Here is a 23,297-nt window from a genome sequence, read left to right as displayed (position 1 = left end):
CCTGTATAACAGCTGTACTCATCTGCAGCTTTCTTGTGAGGTTCCCTATCTGACTTGGAGGTGTTTGAGACTTCCCTTCTCGTCTCAGACTCTGGTTCGTTTTAAATGATTTTCTGGCTTTGACAGGTTGCGGGTACTTCTATAACTGTCTGCGGATCCTGGATAAACTCTTACATTAGTTCTCTATTCCTCAGCTTCTAGCGTCTTGGTTCACCGTGTCACACGCTCTTCAAAAAACCTTTTTTTTTCTTTGCCAAAATGATGAAATGTAGTTTTTGTTTTGATGCTGGCTAAAACATGGTATTGATTCAAAGAAAAACTGTGACAAAAATGCTGCAAACGGCCACTGAAGACATAATTGCTGTAGATTCAGTCCCACAGACTTGTGAATGGCCTTATCAAGGGAGCCTAGCTCTTAAGCTGTACGATCCCAAGAGACATGTCGAGGTTATTTTAAGGTAATTTAGGAAACAAGGCATAAATCGGTACAGGGAGCAAATACACAAAGAACAAAAGACAAGACAACACACATGGGGCCTGCAATTTTTGATAACCTTGACAGCTGTTTGAAACAAGAAATCAGTTGAGACACATCCAGCACTGTAAAAATTTTACTGAATGTGACCTGCCTGCTGCCTTTTTGTAGGTACTATCTTTCTTTGTAAGTTAGCTTTTTGTATGACTGCCCTCGGAATGACCCCAACCTCCCCTAAAAGAATATTCCTGGCTCAATACAAGTTAAGCTCAATTGACAGCACAAACTTTCTACTTGTCCCTCTTTTGTAGAGATGCGGATATCCAATTACTTTGTAAGTGTGCCCTGCCAATACCGATTTTTGCATATTACGATTTTCTTTCTAAGAACTATAATTGACAGCATATACAAAAAAACAAACAAAAAAACAATTTTTCCTCAATTATTTTTTTTTTTTAAATAATACAATAAATTATTAAACATTACAATTTCCCCCAAACTGCACTGTTACAGGATCTTCTCTCACTTATCTCTCAAAATAAAGTGCTCAGTGACTGGAAAGAGGTAGAAATAACAATTAACTGAAAATCAGTATCTTACATTAGATGTCCAAATATCAGTTGAAAAATTGATTGCTGCTTCGGAATCAGATTGTAACAGGCTGTGTGTGTGTGACATGACACGAGATTAAACAACTCGGGTAACACAACGTCGGAAAAGTACTGCCTCCTCTGCATTGGGCATTTTGGACTGAGGTATTTATCAGATTTCTGCAGCCTCTGTCCTCAACTATGGAGAACGGCTGGTCATCCAGGGCCATGAATGCCATAATTTTCCTCGTAATTACTTTGGGGCCAGATTTACTAAACAGGGCAAATTAGCGTGAGAGCGCAATTCCAAAAAAGGGAAGTGGAAAGTTCTGCACATGATCTACTGATGACGTGCAAATTAAAGAACACAGGCGCAGCCGTATCATTTCCATAATGACCAACGCAATCTACCAAGAGCAGCGCAAATTAGCATCTGGTTTAAGACATGCTTTTTGGGCGGTAAATAATTGTGCAAATACCAGTAAATGGACCAGTGCAATTTTTAGTAAATCACCTTGCATGATTCATTTAAATACTCTCCTCCCATAAATGTTGCGTCTGAAAGGGATGCATATGCAAATTACGCTGCCAACAAAACGGACCGGCTCAGAATCTGAACGACGTGAGACTGACCGGCCGGTCACAGGTCCAGGCCGAGCATGCGGAAAATCGTCTCATTCCGGTCCCTGGTCGGTCGATCGGTGCATCTCTACTTTCTAAAAAGCTGGGTAACAGAGTTTAAAGAGTAGGCCTATATGAATATGAATTTAATAAAAACAATCAATTGCTAACATTTTCTGTGTTAAGTTATATCCGATTTAACAAGATTGTTTCAATGACAATCTACAGTAATACCTAAAACCCTAAAATGACCATTATCTCAAATAATAGAGAAGACATTTTGACAAAAGTATTGTAAACTTCACATTTCTTCACATCCTCAAACACATTGGCCCTATTTACCATTGTATGTGCCTCACTGTAACCTCTTTTTTTTCAGAGTCAAAACAGGGCAGGGCAGGGCAGGGCAGGGCAGGGCAGGTGGGCAGCTATGAAAGTCTGATCTCAGGAATGTGTACAGATAAGGAAGGGTAGCAGAAGGACTGTCTGTGTTTGAACACAACAAACAGACTTTCAGAATTACGCTCACATGTTCAATTTACAGCAGACTGTGAGCCAAAGCGGCATTTAATAAGCATCTGGGCATTTTGGCTCAGGCTACTGTGGGCCAACCTGAGAAGAATCCTTCTTCCCTTTCCATGGAGATCCTATTTGCTGCTATTGTCCCACATAGCAGAGACAGCCTTTGGAAATCACATTTTCACAATGTTTCATGTTTAAAAATTTTCATATTCACAAAACCATTGTACATGCAAAATAATAACCAGACCAAAAACCAGAATTAAACTACAACGTTTGCTATTGGCAAGATTTTTGAAAAGACTGCATTACCTATAACAGTGGCCTAAAATAATAGCTTCTCAACTGATGATTAACATTAACCAATACTTCACAAAGCCTATGATGTCAGCTAAAAGCCCTTTTACAGTTACACAAGTCTTTCCCCCCTCTGGAATAACATGCACTGATGAATCATGAACAATAAAGACAAAGTATACATGTAATAAACTAAATAGGGTCAATTGTGATTTCATGTTTACTCTAAATTACTGGAAGAGAGAGTCATTATTATTATGCTAAAATGTACTTTAGTATTGGATAAATGTGTACATGCGCATGTAGCATAAGAAGTTCATTCTTGTATTGTGCAACATTTAAAGGACCATGTTGAAAAGCTGTCAGGGGTTAAGAGCGGCATTACTTCAACATTTTTTTTTCTGGAATTGCCCAGCTCTGATTGCAAAGAGTGGGTTTAAGAGGCATTACTGTATGAATGAGTTCACCCCATGCACTGTTTAAATATTTCTCTGCCCGATTAAGTTTGCTGAACACACAATTTGTATGTAATTAGCAGAGCCGTCAGTGCACAGTAACTTCAGTCTGACACGCCTCTGTTTGAGTTGCCTTGCTTACGATGAAAAAGGAACAAAAGCCTGTGCTGCGTCAATTTTATGCTATATCAACTGCCTTTTGAGAATACAAAATGGCTGCCACCTGAACTAAGTAAATGTTATCTCATGCTGCATTCCATTTAGTCGGATATGAAATACTGCTACCTGATTTCTCCTTACAAGCATTACATTTAGTGGTCCACCAATATTGTTTTTTTGAAGGCCGACGGCCAATATAAAGCATATTTGATATCAGACTATTTAACATAGTAAAAACACACCCATTAACAACAGAGGAAATAAAATGTATTTTACACAATATTTACTAAATTAGAAATTAATAATGAATATGAAAAAATATTTTTAATGAACTGGATTAAAAAATAAATCTGTAAAATAAAGATGAATACTTTCTATTGCAACTTCTTGCTTCTGCAATCCTATTAAAGTTTTGTTTTTTTCAGAAATAAATGAAAAAAAAGTTTTAAAATATAAATAAACAGGAAGTAAACATTGTAAGCAACAGTGCACTCAGTGATCTGATAATAGACGTGTGCACAGGGAATAACATTATTTTTTTCAAATAAAGAACACGTAGCACTAATTTTGCTAAAGTATGACATGAATACAACATAGCGGCCAACTGGATATAGTGCAGCATAGTTTGAGATCAAGGATTTCAAAGCTATGCTTTTTATGCAGCCTACAAATGCACATTCAGAAGATCTCACAGCTGGATTCGCAAAAGTTTGCAAGGTTTGTGAAATTAAATGTATATCAGATATTCAAAGACTTCTTTAAATGATATAAATGCGTATTTGCTGAATGTTGACAGTAAACGATAAAGTATTAGAGCATTTGACTTATCTATAATTAACAATAGAAAAGCAAACGCTATAATAGTTTTTTGTATACTGTTTACAGTACTTTCTTTGTTTAACAGCTCAGAACTGTATAAATAATAATTAACCAAATTAATAATAATAACTTTCATTAACAACATTGCGGCTCATAGTAGGTTTGTCTTTAAAGGTCAATAAGTTATTGTTAAAAAATCAATTACCCTACGAAGAAATGAAGAAAACAATGGAATTTTTACTTCCAGAATTTGACTGTTGATCTTTGTTGCCATTCTATTACACTTTTACAAGCAGGAAGTTAGCAATTCCCATGCTCTGAGCTGAATAGAAGGTGCCATTGGTCTAACTAAACTGAAGAATGGAAAGTACATGCTACATGTTTGAGTGAGTGAGCTACATGTTTGAGCGAAATGTTACCCTCCATATGGTGAAACTTACTGTGTATTGGATGTTGTGACGGAAGGGTTTGTCTGCTTGCTTGTGTTGTATTGAATCACTAGGACTGTTCATTTCTCAGTTCCATCTATGCATTAAAGATAGGAAAATATGTTCACAGCAGATACGTTTTATTCATTCAGGAGGTTTCGATAGTTGGTTTGATCCCCATACAGTACGAGAAGTAAGTCTACAGCTTGTGCGCTTCCCAAATACATATTAAAGGCTAGACCTAATCCTCAAGCACACCACCTACACTGCATGTTAAAAGGTGGGAAAAGGATTTAGATGACAGTTACAACTCAAAATGAGTATATGCTGATTTTTCACACATACTCACACAAACACTGTCAGCGATGCATGCAGCAACCCTTCCATCTGCACAAATCCAGTTATTTTTGCCTCTCTCTTATGTGATTTAGAATATTTTACACTAACCAAATGTTACTTTGCATTAACCTGGTGCTTCTTTGGAAGTGCCTGGAGCATGCGATGATGTGTATGACTCACCGGCGGATGATCTTAGCACAATTTAAAAAACAAAAAACCTGCCCTAGATATTTCACAGTTCAAGAACAGATTAAGACACTCTCGCTTTGATCCCTCTAATGCAACATCCAGAAACATTTCTGCTGTGCAACCGTGGATAAAATCATTAGGTTGCGATAGGCATAGGTCAGCTCACTGCGTGGGTTGGTTCTCTCCTCTACTCCTCCCTTCTTTTTACCCCCCTTTTTTTTTTGCTCTTGAACGCTTTCTGCACCTGCCTTGGAGAAGATGAGAGCTACGACTTTGCAGGTGTGACAGAAGTAAAAATAGTGGTAAGCCTCTTTGAAACAGAAATGGTGAGAGATCATATGCATTACATAAGAGAGCAGACCAATACATAGACATCTCAAGATAGGTTATGTCCGAACATTTTAGGTTCAAAAATGTATATTCTTAATTAGAATCTTTGTCCTGTTAATCAGTACAATATCTAAACATCCTTAAAACAAGATCAATGAATTTGAGAAGCAAAATCAAAGAATGTATTTTCAATATAAGTCATGAATATGAGTGCAGTTTAAATATAAGTGCAATTTATTGAAACCCATTTCCACCTAGATAAATACAATACTTCATTTATTGTAATTGACTTTATAATCTACACAATTTTATGTCATAATTTGAAATGCATATTAAATTCATTTTTGTAATTGCGACTTAATATCCCACAATTGGAACTTTATTTCTCAAAAATGACTTCATATCCAACACAGTCTGATAGCAATTTGTAACAATTTAACTTTTCAATGAATGGATGGCTAATTTGTATTAATTTGCACAATCTCATTAGTGCATTTTTGTATGATCTACTTACACCCTATTGATGGTTAGGTTTAGGGGTGGGGTTAGGCTCGGACCTTCATATTTAATTTTTTTCCTCCTAAAAATCATGTTTCTATAAGATTCACATTGTACAAATTTATACGAAATCACCAACTTGTAAAGTAGTTATGCTTTCTTATGAGATCGGGTTGTTTTTTTTGTTTACTATTTACGTCACACAACTGCACAATTTGCGACTAATTTCTCACATATTTGACTTCTAGCTTATTGTCTTTGTTCACTGAAAAATATAATTCATACTTAGATGTTTTGAAATGTTTATTGGAAAACAAGACAAAGATAATTTAAATATATATTTTTTTGCAGTACTGTTCCAGGGTTAGATTATAGGGAAAAGGCCATTACTTAAAATTCTGTTATGGGAGGCAACAGCTGACCATTTCATAAAATATTGTAGCATTGTATAACTAATGCATTAATAAGCCAACCAAAAAGTTGGCATAAAATTAACAGCAATCAAAACCTTTAATTTGCCAGTTCAATGATACTAGCTGCTGCCCAAACTTATCAGTGGATGAGTTGCATGCAAAACATATCCAGAGCAACATATTTCTGTATCCATCAAAATGCAAGCTGTGTTGACTCACAGCAGAGACAATCATTGACATAGACAGCTTGCATAAATATGTTGCATGTTAGTATGCAGTGCCCTTCTGTATGGCTTCAATTTCATTGAACAAAAAAATTGAATCTGCTGAGATTCAGGTATGTTTGGAATGGACAGCACTCTGCAGTGCCGCTGAGATGATGGGCAGCTCTGGAGATCAATGCAAGCATCTGACTTCAAAGCCCCTGGGGGCTGGTTGGCATTCATCGTGACCAACTCACAGCAGCCACAGAGCATTGGAGAGGTTGAAAACAACTTACAGCTAGAAGCAAAGTTAGGTCTGTGAGGTCTTAAAGGCCCACTGAAATGCCTTCAAATGCACAGCGTTATTCAGTGTGTTGATGTAATTTCCAGTGAAACGGGAAGACAGGGCTGGACATATCGAGTAGCTCCTCACGTTTTTTCAAATAGCCAATAGTGTTTCATTTATTTCACAGCTAGGCCAGAGCCATTGAGCTCGGCAAAGCCGCATTTGACAGCTTATGACAGCCAGAGTGTAATAGATTCCCTTTATAGATTTAATATGAAAATGTTACTAAAGCAAAACAGTGAATATAATCATGCTGAGAATGTGTAGTTTGAAAAGTGTGTAATTTATGTTGGTGTATGTCTTCGCTGTTATCTCTTCTACTTGTCAGTGCTGTTTCTAATGCCAAGTCTGTCTAACTGTTTATCCTTCTAATCTCCTTCATATCGCTTTAAAATAGAGCATTCTGTGTAGAATTCAAATGAGTCCGATATGTTTTGTGGTCTGCGGCAACTCACGCATATGATCCGCTCTGTGCTATCGTGTCTCTGGAACGGTTCGTGCGACATTAAGAAACCGGACCTAATTCGCCGAATGGAAAGCATATTTACACTGTAGTGCTGCCACTAACGACTAATTTTCTAACGACTAATCTTTCGACAAATTTTTCGATTAGTCGACTAATCTAAACGACTAAACTAAAAAAAAACATTGTCATTTCGTTGTGTCCATTTTATTTTGAACTCAACTGAAGGGCCAAAATATAAAATTTCACCTGTTGAAAAACATTATGTATTAACAATCTAAGCATATGTATCTGACTAATATGGTATAGCCAAATGGAAATTCAGAGTCCTAATGTAATCCTCTATTAACAAACATGTATGTATTCATTACAACGATGTCACACGTTTTTTAGGCCAAAACATTTTTTTGTCACATACAGCAAACATCTCCTCACTATCCGCTGGCTGCCTGTCCCCTGAACACATTGCAAAGAAACGCGATCTCTGTAGACAGCCCAGGCTCCACAAACAGCAACAAAAGCAAACTGCGGCGACCCGCACCACGAAACATAACAAACTGTTCCAGCCAATGACCGACAAGAAGGACTTGGGGGCGGGGTTTGGGGGGTTAGTGTGCGGATGAGGAGGAGGGAGGGTCTAGCTAGCCTCCGTTTTGTTTGACAATAGTTCGAACGTCAACAAGAAGTGACGTCACCCAGGATCGCTTAGAGAACCTTTAAATTAGCTCTTTGTTCTGCCTTAAATTAATACATTTTTAGCTTACTGTACATTTTTATATGTACATTTCTGAAATGCATAACTGATAACATTACTCTGAAATGTAGGCTAAAGTAGATGCAATGCATGCATTTTCTGTAAAGCTGTTTTGAAACAATATGTATTGTGAAAAGCGCTATACAAATAAATTGGAATTGAATTGAAAGAGTCTGGACTAGCCTACTACACTTAGCTCTGCCTAATAATGAATCGCGGTGAAAGCAGGCAGGCACGCAGCTATGCAGCTTGCGTTTACACTTGCATGCATGGCGGGCCCGTGCCGCGGTTCGCGTGAATGTGAAAGCAACACGGACTCGGGTGCGCACTTGTTCAGGAAGTAAAGTAACCTGCGCATGCGTTTTGGCTGATTATGATGTATTCAGTTAAATAAAACACATGTAAGGGATGATAGTGTTGATGATTTACCTTGGATACGAGCGAGAGTGAGCCTGCAGTGTATTCGTGCATAATGCGTGGAATCAGGGCAACAAATTTGGAAATCCACTGTCTCCTCAAAAGAGTCCGTTTGCAAGCAGCAGAAGGCCACCCGACAAACGCACCTGTGATGGTCACTCAGCTGCGCATAATAGCACAGAATTAATTTTAAAAAACAATATATATATATTGACCCGTGTTCTGTTTTCTATCATGCGCCATCGTAAGATGCACCCAAACACATCAGGGTTTGGTAGAATTAAGTTGAGTGTGAAACCAGACCAACACTGCTGGGGCGCCGGGAACAAACGCGCTCGGGCTCGGACCGCAGCAAACGAGCCCAGTGTGAAAGCTGGGATAGCAGGATAGCAGATTAACCAGCAGGGCGCGCATAGCGCACAGACTGGTGTGTGGAGGTGAATTACAGTGAGCCGTTTGAGACAGGAGACCAAAATAAATAGGCGGTCAATAGTAAAACGACACGTAGACTAAAAAAATATCCGTCGACTAATTTGCATGGTCGATTGGCAGCACTAATTATGTGCCATTCACAATACAGAAAATAGTAATTGTGTGAACAAGTGACCGATTTCAGCCACCTATTTATAGTGCAGGAGATTCTATAGGGGGATGCTTTAGTTTCTATAGAGCATTTGATTGGACAGAAAATCTGATGAGAACCTAAAGTGTAGAGTGAAGTCATCAAAATATGACTACCATATTGGCAGAAGTGAGATTTTTGAACGGATATATCTTCTAAATGCGAATTTTGTCATTGTTTTTGGCTAAAATATTCATACTAAATGTCAAAAACTTACTTTAAGGCTCCTGAAATTACCAATACTGCCGACTCCAGCTCACCAATTCTAATTGGAATCAAAGTATATGTGCTTTTTTGATCTATCCACCCTGTCTAAATAATCAGCACCAGTGGGCATTCTATAATTGAAGGAATGTGAATAGCCTGCCCTATTAGTCTTAATTTCGTTTAAGTGGCAAAATGCCATTGCGTGTGTGGCTCAGGATAAATTCCATCCCATCTTGGTTTCGAATGGAGGAGCTTTCATATGCTGATAGTCAAGGTGCCACTCACCTTTATTTGGCTTGAGAATACTTATTTGTGGGCATGCAGTAGAGTCTATCGTCTTGATGTCTAGCAGATTGTAGTGGACTCTTGCTTTCCCATGGGTAATTTGCAGTGTTTGTTTTTCTCTTTCCGAGGTCTAGCTGAAATTTGTGACCACTGCTTTCACCTGTTTCCTTTAAAAAGCACTGACAGAGAATCATGGGAAATCCTAGTCTCTGATTTGGGTAATGACTGAGAGTGGTGGGTGTGAGTATGTGTGTGTCATCTAATGCCAAGCTTCCCAAAGCCTCAGTTGGTCTCTCTCCAGTAAACATCATATTGTAGAGGAGACATATGGATGAATGTGCCTAGTAGCTCATGGGCTGGATCTAAAAATGTCCACTCTGCCATTGGCCTTTCCCTTTAACCCAATAGAAATGGAGCAAAAAGAGCATGTAAAGGCAGGAGATCAGCTGACCTACAGTCAGTGGCATGACTGAGTGAACGTGAGACCTTTGGACATTCTCTAAGCCCTCCTGCTGGCTCCACTTCACTGACAGGCAGCGGAATAACTGTGTCACATGGCTCTGTTACCATGGAGAAATTGGCATGAAAGTGATACTGTTAGCATCTGTCTGAACAGCCATGTTAGGTTCATGTTCTAATTATAAATGGATGTAAAATGTGTCCCTGACACTAACATCATCACTGCTCTATTGTACAATAACATGAGATCAGGCATAAAAAGAAAATGGGATGAGAATAATTAAACCACAGAATAGATCTCTGTTGCAAGCAGGGTCTACAATTAACTTTGTGCCACACATTTTATAGAATTATAAAAAGAATAACATTTTATAGAATATATTATTATTATATTATATTAATGTGCTGCAATGTATATGTAGGTTAGTGTGGCACAGTGATAGGTCTGTAATAGTCTTGTGCATTAGTAATATGTTATAGGATTCACTAAACAAGTTCGTTACTCACACTTCCGTCGGTAGGCTGACCCCCATTGTTATCTTAGATGTAGAGTGCACTAGAAACTCCAGATGGTGTCTAAAACCATCAGGCAATCTGCCATTTGTGGAAGACTAACCAAAGCCCCCTTCAACTTCTTGTGTATAAACCATGCTTCATCTTACTAGTTAAGACATCTGAAACATCTAACACCTTTTCCTGTTAATAATTCCACTTATAGTTGCAGCATTTCACGTCTCATTTCTTATTAGAGGTCACACAACAGGATTACCTATCCAGCATGCACTGCTGCATCCATATACCCCTTGGCATGTCTCTCTGACATGTCCATCTGTCAGCTGTTGATAAGACAGTCCTATGCAAAACTCAGTCCCTTAATTTCCTCTTAATGGGCCGATGCATTAATGTGAGTCATGTGCCAAAAGCTGTGATACATCCATGACAAGGTTATTAAAGGAACAATCTGAGAATTCGCCAGGCAGAAATCGAGAGACGAACCGGAGATGTGAAATTGCTTCTGGTATAACTGTGGTCATATCAGCTTGGGCGCTTCGCTGATTACCGAATTAGAGAAGAAATGAAATAGTATAATGTGATGGATTAAAAGAGGAACATTGGGCATAGCCTGTGCTGTTAGGAACAGGCCTGAAAAAAAGAAGCCTTATCTGTCGAGAAAATGAGGGAGACGGGCTAGCGATGGTAATATGCTGTTTAAAGTGTGGCAAAAGAGAGGGAGCGCGAGTAAAAAGAGGGAAGAGAGTTGCTTGCGGAATGGGGGTACTAAAAGCCTGCACAAAGTGCCCCTAATGCACTCCAGAGAGGGATGATGTACGCCTTGTTATAGCACTGAGGGCGAGACGTAGCCTGCTAACAGCACTGTAAAAGCTCCAAATATACAAATATCCCCAGAATGGTCTTCCCCTCCATTATTGGATCTCACATCACCCAATTATTTTGATCCGTAACCAGATGCCTGGCTACAGACAGATGAAAGACAGGCTGAGGAGGCCAGTGTGTGTTGATTATTTTTTACAAATGGATTGATTTTTCTCATATTTCTCTAGATTGTTCTCTATTGACTTTGATGTGCTTTGCATATCAATATGTCCAACAACTTTAAATGAGTTTCCTGGGGCTTTGCTCTCCGCATGGGAGTTCTGATTAGTGAGGGCCGCTTGAGTGGCTTGTCAATCTATCCCGTCGTCAAGGAGCGGCCAACGAGGTGCCTTCGCTTTGTAGAGAATTTATGCTTGCTGTCTCTCAGAAAGAGAAAATATGTCATCTATCGCTGAGGGAGGCAATAAATAAAAATATCAAAGCGTGACCGCGGGGTTGCCTGGTAGAGCCAATCGCTCAAGCTTGAGGTTATTCACCATAATCCTCCATTTCCATGCTCAATGCACTGTGTCTTCTCTCATGACGGTACAGTTACCCAAAGCCACATCTGGAATGGAGCGTGAACGTCAAATACCCCCTCAGGTTCTATGAAAATGCTTCAATGACCTAGACCAGGGTTTCTCAAGCTCCAATCCACACATTTCGGACATTGCCAATATTCAGCACACCTGACTCAGCTCATTAGTCACTCTATGGAGGTCCTCTTGACTCTATGAACTAAATTGGGTGTGTTGGATTAGTCAGACCCCTAAAACGTGTAGGGTGAGTGGGCCCTTAGGAACCTATTGAAAAATCCTTACCCAGACTAATTAGCAGTACGGAATAAACTGAAATCCGATTGAGATTTTACTCTTAGGGAAGAGCAAAATGGCTTAGTCTTAGTACTTGAGGTCAACCTCAGCTTGCGTCCTATCCTCCAAATGGCCTTCCTGACAAATCCGGCCAAGCCCTTTGTCTCTTACATCAGTGTGGGTGCAGCGTTGAAGTTTTACGGCGAGTGACTCGTTAGATTATCTGTCGAGGAAATCGGGAGAGGATTAGGGCAGGACGGGAATCGTGGGTAATACACTGCTATCAAAAACAAGCATGGCAGAGACAGAGATACGGATACGACGGGGAAAGTGATGGGATTCAGAGGTGACTTCTCTCAACACATTGTATGGCTCAGGGGTGGGATTATAAAGCAATTAGCAGCACTGGTGGTGATTAATACTGTGGCTAATAGGATGAGGCTGAAGATCGGATGGGGAAAGGGAGGTACCGAGCGCAAGAAACCTGGACGAAGACAAGCACAGTGCATCAATCAAAGATGACAGCTGGGACAGGGTCCAGCAGCTCCATTCATCATGAGAGAGCGAGGGACACGCACAACTCAGCAAAGTAGCAGAGGAAGCATTAATTACTAGTTGCTTCAGTCATCCCTAACACCTCTGATTGTAAACTGGAGTCAAACACTTAAGTGAATCGGTTGGAAATCAAGATGATGACATTAGAAAGATGGATGGACTGTATTTAACAGAAATTTCTCATATTAAAAATGCTTAAGTAATTTTCTGACTGTCATTAAGAAAATTCATAAGAATATTTTTTGTGTTCAATCAGTCCATTAAATTCCTACAGGCTCCAGTCTTTCTCTCTAATTTTACTGAATGAAATGTCGACCCAGGACGAGGTATAGTACCGTGCAAGCATTAGGGGTGTTGATGGATCTACTCCATCTATGTTTTGATCATCGTTCTGAATCCGATCCAGACATAGTGACCAAATGTGATTTTCTCAGCTTTTTGCTAAAAAAATGCTGTTTTTTATGAAACTTACTCAAATTCAAGTGTTGATATAAATGGAAAGCATAAAGCTAGAATAAAACGTTTTTTTGTTGTTGTTGTTGCTTAACCCTCTGGGGAAGGCAAACGCACCGGTGCGTTTTGGCAGATTTTTTTCACATAGCAGAAAAATAGACTTAAACTACTCCATCATTTCTGGTCATACAGAGTTGAGACATATTAAAAAATAAACTGTTAAATGTCTACTTTTTTATATGCCCACCTACAATCAAAATAAAATATTGTGATTTTGTAAAATAAAGAAAATAAACAGGGTGTGCATTCTCCCTCTCCATGTCCGTGAACTTTTTTTCTGGAGCACGTCTCTAAACTTAAACAAAACTCAGCGAATACTATTCACCCAGACATGAGCAATATATGTTTATGATCATTTAAGTTTGTACTTTTAAATGATCTAATTTAAAACTAAAATAAATATTCTCTGTTTATGTAATCTATATAAAAAGAGAGAGGTGTCAGCCGTTCTCATTATCGTTCTCGCATCTCATTATTCTGCTAATGTGACACGCCCACGGAGAGCGCGAGCTATTCAAACGCTAATGATCTGAAGCAACACATTGAGACGTGTAAACGCCCACATAAACTCGGTAAACACACTATATTTAGTCAGATTAATGTACTGTCGTCTTTCACGGCTGTGAGGAATAATCCTGGGAGGTTTACCTACCTCAGAACAAGTGCTGGTTTATTTTCACTTCGAGGAGCGAGCTGAGCTGTAAGTGTTTTTATTCTTGTGCTTTGTTCTAATCACGATATAGAATAACGTTAGTGTCTGTAAACGCAAAAATAGCCTACTGTTTAAATTTGTATCATGTTTCTGTGTGTGTGTGTGTGTGTGTGTGTATGTGTGTGTGTGTGTGTGTGTGTGTGTGTGTGTGTGTGTGTGACTAGTTTTGGATAGATTATAAAGTTTTAACTCTAAAATAGACATCAAATAAGCTTTTGTTAGCAGTTTCTGCTCATATGTTAAATATATAGTATGTTTTGTCAATAAACTAATCAACTAAGATTAGTGTTTGTTCCAATGCAAGCTATATCAAAATAATGAATCCTTAACTTTGAAATATGTATGATAAAATGTATTGGCCTACTAAGACATTTATGGAAAAAGACAATTTTCTTTTCAAGATGTTTCCAACTCTAACTTTGAACCAATTCTGTAGAATGGCCCATATAACCTATTTGAACAGGATTTGTTTCCAGGTATGACTAAAAATGTGCTTTTGACTTTCATTTATATTTTGATTTTATATATATATATATATACACTCACCGGCCACTTTATTAGGTACCCCATGCTAGTAACGGGTTGGACCCCCTTTTGCCTTCAGAACTGCCTCAATTCTTCGTGGCATAGATTCAACAAGGTGCTGGAAGCATTCCTCAGGGAGTTTGGTCCATATTGACATGATGGCATCACACAGTTGCCGCAGATTTGTCGGCTGCACATCCATGATGCGAATCTCCCGTTCCACCACATCCCAAAGATGCTCTATTGCAGGGGTCTCAAACTCAACTTAACTGGGGGCCGCTGGAGGTAGAGTCTGGGTCAGGCTGGGCCGCATCAAGTATTCCACAAAAAATAGTATTCAAGTATTCCAAAAAAGGAGCACAACTGATCCAATCTTCTCAATCTTTATTATTAACGTTTCTTCTGAACTGTTCCTCTGAATTTGAACATTCCTTTCTGTACATGATTGGTTCTTCATGAGCTGTCCTTCTGACAGTTGAAGTTCATTTTACAAACTTCCTTTGTCTATAACACATATTTGTAATATTTATATTTGCTTATGTCCTTTTTATTTTCTTTATACAACACATTAATGATATTGAATGTTTTTTTTGGAAGGCACATTTCCTTTTATTATATACTTAGAAAAACAATTATTGCTTTTGAAATACAAATATTTGCAGTCATGTCTGCCCGTCTTATTGAATTCTTTCTACACATGTATAGTGTCTCAGGCAAATTACTGACTGCACAAATCGAAGCAAACCTTCTTATCAACCTGTTAGACACATTTTACAAGCTCAAAATGATTATTCTCACATTGTTTTAAAGCAGGGTCTCTCTCCAACACGTCGCTCGCGAGCTACCAGTAGCTCGCGGCCTGATTGGTGGTAGCTCGACAAGGGGCAGTTCACATATCGCGCTCACATATTTTGCGAGCTCAAGTTCGTTATTTCAAATGTAGGTGCGCGTGCGCGGCAAGCGCGCTCATAATTGAAGCGACGCGCTCATTTTTTCCAGGCGCGCAGTATGTTTGTACTTAGCGGTTGTCTATGGCAACTATTGAAAACAAACCCACCGTATGGTAGCCCATTTAAAACGCGGCACACGCAACGACGGGCCGCACTAACATTACACTTTAATGTCAAGTATGGGGCCACAAAATATCACCCCGCGGGCCGCAAATGGCCCGCGGGCCGCGAGTTTGAGACCCCTGCTCTATTGGGTTGAGATCTGGTGACTGTGGAGGCCATTTTAGTACAGTGAACTCATTGTCATGTTCAAGAAACCAATTTGAAATGATTAGAGCTTTGTGACATGGTGGAAGTAGCCATCAGAGGATGGGTACATGGTGGCCATAAAGGGATGGACATGGTCAGAAACAATGCTCAGGTAGGCCGTGGCATTTAAACGATGCCCAATTGGCACTAAGGGGCCTAAAATGTGCCAGGAAAACATCCCCCACACCATTACACCACCACCACCAGCCTGCACAGTGGTAACAAGGCATGATGGTTCCATGTTCTCATTCTGTTTACGCCAAATTCTGACTCTAACATCTGAATGTCTCAACAGAAATCGAGACTCATCAGACCAGGCAACATTTTTCCAGTCTTCAACTGTTCAATTTTGGTGAGCTCTTGCAAATTGTAGCCTCTTTTTCCTATTTGTAGTGGAGATGAGTGGTACCCGGTGGAGTCTTCTGCTGTTGTAGCCCATCCGCCTCAAGGTTGTGCGTGTTGTGGCTTCACAAATGCTTTGCTGCATACCTCGGTTGTAACGAGTGGTTATTTCAGTCACTGTTGCCCTTCTATCAGCTCGAACCAGTCTGGCCATTCTCCTCTGACCTCTGGCATCAACAAGGCATTTCCGCCCACAGAACTGCCGCTCACTGGATGTTTTTTCTTTTTCGGACCATTCTCTGTAAACCCTGTAGAGATGGTTGTGCGTGAAAATCCCAGTAGATTAGCAGTTTCTGAAATACTCAGACCAGCCCTTCTGGCACCAACAATCATGCCACGTTCAAAGTCACTCAAATCAACTTTCTTCCCCATACTGATGCTTGGTTTGAACTGCAGGAGATTGTCTTGACCATGTCTACATGCCTAAATGCACTGAGTTGCCGCCATGTGATTGGCTGCTTAGAAATTAAGTGTTAACGAGCAGTTGGACAGGTGTACCTAATAAAGTGGCCGGTGAGTGTATGTGTATATGTATGTATGTGTGTGTGTGTGTGTGTGTGTGTGTGTGTGTGTATTGTCCTTGCATTGTTTCTTGTGTGACACACCTCAATGAAAGGCTCATTAATATGCGGGGTCTTTGTCTTCTCAACCACCTAATTATTCACAATGGGGTTGAGCCGTTCCGCCCATTCGCATATTGCCTTGGCTAACAAAAAATGTTTTTCACAATTTAAAAGAATCTATTGTGTTATGTGAATGATTAGACAGGATGATTTTCAGATCATTTTGAAGCAAAAACTCTAGGCCACAACTTCCATTAGTCAAAAGTCTTGTGGACACATATTTAGTATGTGTTTTGTGGCTTTATTTCAGAAACTTTAATTTTTATTTTTTTCAATAACCATGCATTAACAATATTCTCTCAAAAATACAAACATGTACATACATGTTGCTCACATATTATGGTAGCCCTGTTTGTGTTAAATAGAGTGTAATTTCACTTGTGCCATTAATATGTTTATAAGCAACTGAAAAAAGCACAAATGTCAGGGCATGTCAAAACATCTCAAGGACCCCAAAAACACCTTGGTCCCCAACCTAATCTGATGCACTTACTGCCTCAGATGCGGCCGTTCAACTGACAGACAAAACATGCATGTCCAATATTCTCTGAAATTCGCTGGTCAAAAACCTTGTAACTTGTAATTTTAAGCTTGATTTTGGTAATATGTTAATAATATAATGACACATGCAAGTGTCTGACTATATATAAAGTCACAATATCAACTTTGACAATGCGGTGTTTAATTATTTTAAAAAATAGTATTTTTTTCCATGTCTTGAAAAGTAGTGTTTTTGGAGATACGAGGTTTCCTTGTACTATAGTCTTCTAGTCAAGTCAAGTCAAGTCACCTTTATTTATATAGCGCTTTTTTTAATTCAGATTGTATCAAAGCAGCTTCACAGTGATAACATGAAAATAATACAACAAAGTTTGTTTCTAGAAGAAAATTGCGTCAACGTCCACCTGAAATAAGGCAGATCAATAATATTGTTGAATATTAAATGTCCCCAACTAAGCAAGCCAAAAGCCAAGGCAACAGTGGCAAGGAACCAAAACTCCATCAGGTGACAGAATGGAGAAAAAACCTTGGGAGAAACCAGACTCAGTCGGAGGGCCAGTTCTCCTCTGGCCAACGAAGGAACAGTGTATGATTCGGGCAGCATTACAAGTCAGATTGAGGTTTCTGATTAATATTCTACTAGTTTGAAAGCAATTATTTCAACTGAAAATATGAAAACAATGGGAACAAAATAGGAACAAATAGCAGTCAACAATGGTGATGAGCATTCCATCATGAACATACATTTAGACAAAAATAATAAAAAAATACTGTTGGCACAATGGGGCACAAGTCCTAAAACAAAAGCAACAACAGTAAAAAAAAAAAAGAGCCAGTCAGTCAGTCAGTCAATCAATCAATCACATTGCAGTGCATGCTGGAAACCATAGTGCCAGCACATTACCCCCGACATCATATTACTGCTTTTAATCTGTAATTTTGCAGGTACATACAGATCATTATGATTTTATAGAACAATGCTGCTGCTAATTATTTACTGAAAGTATGGGATAGAGAGAGAGATGGTATAAGCACTTTGAATTCTGCACTGTGATTGATGGATTGATATCAGATAAAATTGTATAGACTAAGTTCAAGGTATAGCTTTATCTTAAATTCCCAGAATAACTGCAGTTTCTAAAAGATCTACAATACAATTGCACTGTTTATCTTTAAAGTTGTAGTGTGACATGAACAACACTATACTACTGCTGATAAGATTCTCGAGAACAAAAAGCACAGTACCTGCAGAAACCACAGCCGTCTCTTCCTTTTCTTCTCCGGTTTTTCCTTTGTGTTCACTGGAAGGAGAGGAGAAAAGATCACATTAGCACAACACTGGCTCAGAGATGGCCATCTCCACCACACATTATCATCTCAGCCTCAGGGCAGCGCATGAAGTCTTGAGGGTGTCAAGCAATGGACCCAAAGCATGCTGCCATTACCTTTAATTTGTATAGAAAAACAGAAAATGATCAGGTTGCAAAGCAGGCCAAGGCACAACTACAGACCTAGAGGTTTATCAAACTATACAGGGGGAAATTCAGGTAAAGTTCAGCTAGTTTTGACAGAACAATTCCCAACAGAAATGAATGACTATTAAATGAAAGATGTTTTGAATGACAGCTTTAAAGTAGCCTGAAGGCAGAGCTGTACAGTGTGCCGGTCTAATGTTCATTAATTAGCACAGTTCTAAATAAAACAGACTGTTCATTGTAGAATTGAATTACAATGTCTAAATGTCCACGTGAAGACCTGTGCCTAGGAAGTCACCTTAAATTAAATATGAAGGAGAAGTAGGTTTGAGCTCTGGAGAGTTAATGGCAATTTAATATTCTGTTAATTATAAAGTGCACAGTCTTGTGGTCCAAAATTGAAAATATTCAAGGAAAGGTAAAAGAAAAGCTTAGTTAAAACCAACCTATAACATACATGAATATATAACTTAAATGCATTATTCATTTTATAGTATGTATAGTTATATAGTATCCATATTTATAAATGTGCGTATAAATAAACAAATGTATTTAAACGTACAAAAAGTATTTATATTTACTTTTATTAATTTAGAAAGCAACCTTATCTATAGCGATAACACAAGCAGAAACATTTGCAGGTAATTATATGTGAAATGCTACATTTAAATCTTAAAATGTATGTATCTGTTTATTTATATGTGGGACAAATTTGGACAAATACATCTGGACAAATGTTGGCAAAGCTTAACAAAAGATTTAAACTAGGTGGCCTCTAAGGGGGGCACATTAAATGTATAGTTTTAAAAGAAAAAAACTATATAAAGATAAAGATTATATATATATATATATAAAGAGAAGGAATATAATAAGAGGATATAAAACGAGGAATAAGTCGATGCATCAGAATGGTAATGCGTTTTATGTATCGCTCTACGTCGGACACAAAACAGTAATTGATATGATTAGCCTTTGGCTTGACTTATCAAACAGCTAATAATGTGTTGCTAATGTTACATGAACCATGTTCACCATCTAAAAATCATCATTCTTAGAAACGCTTTGAACATCATAGAAAGTCAGTGGAGGAAAGCCCCACACCGCACGTTGACAAGATTGGTTACTTGTTATGGTTCACTGCAGTTTTAAGGAGAAAATACTCAGGAATGGTGTTGACTGATGAATTTGCACATGATTTGTTTTAAAGCATATTAAAAACACCACATAGACATATAAAGTAAAACAATTTAAACTTGATTTTCATCACAGGGGGGGCTTCAAATAATATCTCGAAACTATGTGTATAAAATATGCTTTTTGTTTGTACAGTTTCTTTAACAACCCAGATATGCACACAATTTGCCTGATCTAAATATGCTAGAATGTGACATGTCTTACACAATATTTTACAATAATTGCATAATTTACATGACTAAAGTGCTCGCTGCTCGCAGTGTATTAAACCCCTAGATTCCCCTGCTCTCTCTCACACACACACACTCAACATTCATTCTCTTTTCATTTCTCTCTCTTTCTCTATTACGATTACATTTTATTTGCCCCCAGTTGCAGTTGACGCCACTCTTCATTATTCATCTTTCAGAAAGCATTTTGAGACTCAAGTGATAAACACGCAGACACTAATTCTAGACAATTTACCCCCATTTAGTATGATTTATCATACACCGCTGACCACCTACTGGAGTATTCAATTAATAAAGCAGAGCTGCACGCTTGCCAAGTCTATCAATGCCCTTCTCGAACAGACAATTTTCACCTCAATATTTTTTGTGCAAATTCTGTCAAATACTTTACATTTGAGGATTAAATCCAATCAGTACCACTCAGTTGCCAGGACAATACAGTTGCTCTTTATAGTAAAAAACCCCCACATAATTTTCCTTTTACTTAATGAGATAAATGGACAATCACATAACAAAAAACAAATTAAATAACCCTGAATACACTCCTGCTGTGTGTCGAAAAGCTTTTGTTTTAACAGTATAATCTCTACTCCTCATAAGAACACTGTGTAAGTCATTTGCATGAGCTGCATATTGTTAGGTTATAAGCATAATTGGTGTAAGATCATGCACATGCTTATCTCACATGAATCTTTTTTTTTTAATAATGTGAAGAGGTGAAAAAGATACCTTGTGGCCCGAATATGTTGTTACATATGAAGCAACAAACTATCTAATAGAAATAGATAAATAATTAAAATATCACCTTGCTTAATAGTGATGAATATACTGTCTGGGATGTATTTCACTTCAAAAATGGTTAATTTAAAAACTTTTAATCAATGTAATCTAGTAAAACTGAATGTCTCTAAAGTACAAATTAAATAGATTACCAGAGGCTACCACTGAACTTAATCAAAGCATCAAAACGTATCTACATTATGCAGATAACATAGGTCTTTCTGGAGAGAGAGAAAAAGGAGAATGCCACTTTTTTGCAAAATCTCTAAAATGTGTGATTTAGATTTGCAAGCTTAATCACAAAGTGTTTTATGCATTATGTTTTTTTTTTTCTTTCTTTGATTTTTTGCTGAAATAAATGAGTTTTAATAACACCTAACTTCATTGGATATAGAGTTATTATTTAGGCTTAAGTCCTGATTTCCTACTAAAAGAAACAACCTCATCATTGTGATGAAGTGTCTAATTTGCTACAGAGAGTGGCGACAATACCAGACTTTCTGCGTCAAGGACTTTCTTTCTTTGACATTTCCTATTCACCACCCCTCGCTGATACACTGCGTGATCCGCTCTTATGACTCAACTTCAAATTTGCCTCACAAAGGCCAAAAGCCAACGCTTTTAAAGCTCAAACTGCATGGTGAAGGCAGCTACAGTAAGTAAAGGGTAATGACTAAGCCACAACATTTAGCATTGAAGCCCCTGTTGATTTTACCCAACCCTGTATAAACTGAAGAACAAGAAAACCAAACAATGGCCATACTGTGGAAGCTTAGACTGAATGGCCACATATTCCAATATTTATTGGAGAGACAGTCTTTAATTTATGAAGGATCGGTGCGCCAAGGTGACCTAGTGTTTATTAGAGAAAGCGGTAAAAAGCACATTGGACAGATGGGAGGCCACCTGTTAAAAAGCAGTTTCATGACCATAATTTTATTCTGCATTACTTTCAGCCCACCACATCATTTAAATACAAGTTCGCTCTCTAAAAGTTCAGGCTTTTCAAAATGGTCCTCCAACATAAGAGGCCCACTTTTCAAACTAATGATAATTACACCATGTGAAACGCCTTTTATCATGGCATAGTTTTGGATGCAACAAAAAGTTACTCAAATTGACACAGTATTTTCATTTAGAAACATGAAGATCAAAGAAACAGCTCTTTAAAAATCTAGATTAAAACACATGTACCAATTTGATTTTGAAATTTAAAAAAAAGTTATATTGAAATGTCATGTGGTGTATCCATCACATAAAAATATTTTCCTTGAATACCTGCGAGTACATCTAAATAATTATTGGACAAAAGTTACAAAATATAAAACATATATTTTTTGTTTTAATATTCAAGGTAAATATAAATATAAGCGAACTAACAAATTATCAGATATTTTAGGAGACTTGCTGACCTTGACAAACAGCCATGAGGGTCAGCAGGGGTCCCCTGTTTTGTTTCTCTTCTGCATAGACACCATGACTTTGATTTTGCAGGCAAATGCTAAAATATGAAAAAGCTGTGAAGCAGTTTTATTCTCTCTTAGAAATAATAATACAAGATTAAGATGCAAATCTGTTAAATGTTTTCTTTTCAAGAATTCAATGTGTTTAATAAGGCCATTTTTCAGGACGGTTGTATCACCCTGACATTTTTGCCTCACCTAAAAACAAAATAACAAAATAAATTTAGAAATGATGTATGACCTGCATTCAATAGCTGAACCGAAGAGATGCATTATAGCTGAATTTAATTTGTTTCATAATTTATTAATTTAGCAGTATCAACACTTATTTCACTGAATTGAATTGACTCGAGCTGAATAACGACACTATTGTCTTTTTATAGCTGCTTTACAGCAGCATTTGAATTTGTCTCATGTTTGATGAAGTTAGCATCATAGATCCTGTTATCCTGTTCCTGTTTATTACTGTGAAGATGCTTTGAAACAATCTGTATAAAGTGCTATATAAATAAAGATGATTTGACTTTAATGTATTTATTTATTTTTGCACAGTTGCACTAACATGACACTTTTGACTTTATGCATGTATCTTTTATGCATGCATGTATGAATGTATGTATATATAATAAATGAACAGATCTGACAAAAATGATGAGCATCACGTCACAGACCCATACAGACAATAATAAAATAAATAAAACTGATCAGACAAAATAAATAAATAAAAGACAGCAGTGCAATTAAAAAGGTTTTAAGAACCGATCAAAGCTCTTGCTGACGATTGCTTTCGCTTAAACACAGACTGTACTTCATGCATAATCCATAAACTCTTCTCATCTTTGCCTTAAAGCCACATAATAACCCAGAAGCCATGTCTGCTCATAGCTATACAGACAAGCTAGTTTGGGACTCAGTAGTAGGGCTGGGCGATATGGCCAAAAAAAATTATCACGATAATTTTTTTATATCAGTCGATATCGATAATTATCAC

The 23,297-nt window shown here is 37.9% G+C and overlaps 1 protein-coding gene across 3 annotated transcripts in view; it reads right to left on the bottom strand.

Moving 5' to 3' along the window:
- The window catches only part of syt1a (synaptotagmin Ia), a 206,973-nt gene that overhangs the window by 117,664 nt on the left and 66,012 nt on the right, over nt 1-23,297 (bottom strand). For 2 of the 3 annotated variants that reach the window (XM_056247446.1, XM_056247450.1), the window contains exon 2: nt 18,410-18,465. The gene's annotated coding sequence lies outside the window, so the exon portion shown is untranslated. The remainder of the gene's footprint in view (nt 1-18,409; nt 18,466-23,297) is intronic. The other variant, XM_056247447.1, reaches the window with a different exon arrangement.

Source organism: Rhinichthys klamathensis, unplaced genomic scaffold, assembly GCF_029890125.1.
Source record: "Rhinichthys klamathensis goyatoka isolate OS25496 unplaced genomic scaffold, OSU_Roscu_1.1 h1tg000048l_1, whole genome shotgun sequence".
Lineage (NCBI taxonomy): Eukaryota > Metazoa > Chordata > Actinopteri > Cypriniformes > Leuciscidae > Rhinichthys > Rhinichthys klamathensis.
This window is presented reverse-complemented; position numbering and strand designations above follow the sequence as displayed.